Here is a 2989-nt window from a genome sequence, read left to right as displayed (position 1 = left end):
CATATAATATTTATTTTAAAAAAATAATTGATAAAATCTTTATTTAGTGAACATTCGAAATAAAATGCATGTGTATGCAACAATTAAATAACATGAAAAAATAATGAACAAAGCTAAAAATAAATAGCAATAAATAAAATATTTATAGAAAATAATCAAGCAAATAAAATGGCAATCAAAAACTAAATTAAGAGAAAATAAACAAAAGTAATTGCGCTAAATTCTAAAGTCCTTAGTGAAGTCATCATTTTATTGCATCTAAGTGGACGCCGCACCAAGGACTAAAATGTATCGTTGAAAGTTGAAGTTGTCACCTAGTAATTAAAGAAATCTATGAATCCAAAATATAGGTATCAATTTCAGAGATTCAGGTAAGGGATTAGTTATGCTTAAGCGAAGAACAATGTCACCCTTACAACATCATTTCTTATAACCTTTTTCTATGTGTTTTCTTTTAAATTTATCTTTTTTGATTGCCATCAATTATCTTAATTGTTTTTAGCCTTTTTTATTTTTATTTTTTTAATTTCTAATTATTTTGTGAAAATTTTGACATCAATCTTTAGACACGTAAAAAAATAAAACCAATCCCTAAAAATAGAAAACTCGTCAAATATGTTGAAGTTAAGTCATAAAAAGGAATTTTAGTTGAAATTACTAAAATTATACATAACCTGCAATTTATTCTATTTGAATACCAATCTCTTTAAAAAGAAACATGTCACCTAAGTTGTTTCTAAAATGGTGTGGGACTAAAAATAATAAAAAATTATATTAGACTTTGACTCTTTTATTTTGGTTAGTTTTGAAATGGACTTGAAGACTGTCATTATTATTCTATGGGCTTTTAATGAGATCACACTAACCTAACCCAAATTATTAACTTATATGCTTGGAAAATATTACAAAATGATAAATTAATTTTCTTATTTGCTTTATTCATTTATTTTTTTTGGAATATCACTATAAAAAAATGGACTTTCACTCTTATTTATAGAGAATGAAAGAAAGACATCTAGTCTTTATTAAACATGAATCTTAACCCTTGATTCAAATGGGAAGGACCCTAACTGTTGGCGAAAAGTCACCTTCACGGGTCATAAAGGCTGGCCAAGTTAGCCTTTTTGGGTTAACTTTGTGATACAACCAAAAGATTGATGTCTTCTCTCAAGTGCAGGAGTGTCGAAGTAATAAATAATCTAACAAGACCGGGGTCGAACCACAAAGAGGTTAGCTATATAAATTATAAATAACAACAACAACAATAATAGTAATAGTAATAGTAATAATTAAAAGGACTTTGAGATGTAAGATTAATGTGAGGATTAAACAATGATAAAAACAAATGTCGAGGTTAGAGGATCCACTAATGGTACTTCAAACAAGTATAGTATAAACTATTATTACTCAACTGTACATCATACACAAAGGAGGTGCCAATCGAATTATAAATTTTTAACATGATTACATTAATTATCTTATTCGAATAATGCCAATACTTGTAAATATTATCAGGTATTCATGGTGATAACTTATGTTAACAACAAATAAAGTTTCTTTCATAGCACAGGTGTCGGTTATACCATATAGTTGGGTTATGAAAGTGCCGAGTATTTGTTGTACCAATGGTTGTTCAACACAAATCTAGATTAACCATTTAACAAGCAAGGTATTAAGAGTGAGCAATATAATAAATATAAAACATGTTAGTATCAAACATTAAAGTCCATGTTGAGTTTATACTATACTTATTCTTACACCATTAGTGTAACCTTTTCACATTGACATAATAAACTTATCTAAACATAATGAAAGAAAGAAACATAAATAAAAAAAATAAGAACATAATTATATAAGTAAAGGAAAGGAAATGAAAAGCATAAACAAGATATTAATATAACATAAAATAAAACATGAACATTACAAAATACAAAGAAAGAGAGCAAAAGCATGATCTTGATCTAAACACCAAGATGCCTAAATGCATGGCAAATGCCTCTTTTTATAGGCTAAAATTTGGAACTGTTGATTTGATGAATAATTGTTAAGTGGGTGACCACATCTTAACTTGGTGACAATCATTATCTTCTTGTTTGAACAAAACATCATTGTTAACGTCAAAATTTGAACCAACTTTACTCATGAAAGTTCTAGGAAATTGTCTCAACTTTTCAATAAAAAAATTTGAGGTCATTTGGACTTCTAAAACTCGAGATATAGGCTAAACACTGAACAGTGTTTTGGCTGCAGGACAGATTCAGACTTCTCCATTGTTACTATAATTTAGACTTAAAACGACCTTTTTAAATCTTGAACTCCATATGAAAGTGTTAGGCCTATGGCTTATCTTTTCATTCATATAAAGCAGACCTAAATCCGAGATCTACAGCTCCAGATATGACCCAATTACTGAACAGTGTTCCAGTTTGGATTGAATCAGCATCACTTTTCTAAGCTTCACCCTCTCTTTATCTTTACAATTTCATTAGTTGAATTCATCAATCAATCCTTTAATTTATGTGATAGGCCTGTATTTAAGATGAACATTTACCATATATTAATGTATCTTATAGTATCAGACTTGTTATTATAAAGCATGCTTTAGTTAAGGAGTTATTGATACTTCAAGTGCAAAATAATAATATAAAGCTATGATAAAAATGCACTTTTAAGTATTAATCCCTTTGCAGCGGGTTCAGAGCTTCTAATAAGCAACTTTTTTGTTTAGGTTTAGGTGTGATGGAAGTTCACGTGGGTGATATCTTTTTTTCTTATATGGTAAAGGTATAAGATAGCAGAAAGGCTTGAAAGGTGGCACCAAAGCTATCATTTGTACTTATTTTTTTGCCATTGGGTGGAGGTTGAAGATAATGAGCAATGACCAAATGACGTGCTGTTTGACATTTTGTTTTACTTTGCGTTGACCAAAACATAACCAAAATACACTATTTCATTGAAATGAAAATACAATGTGTTTGTGTTTTGGCTT

Source organism: Populus alba, chromosome 5, assembly GCF_005239225.2.
Source record: "Populus alba chromosome 5, ASM523922v2, whole genome shotgun sequence".
Lineage (NCBI taxonomy): Eukaryota > Viridiplantae > Streptophyta > Magnoliopsida > Malpighiales > Salicaceae > Populus > Populus alba.
The sequence above is the reverse complement of the archived record's forward strand: the minus strand, read 5'-3'. Positions refer to the sequence as shown.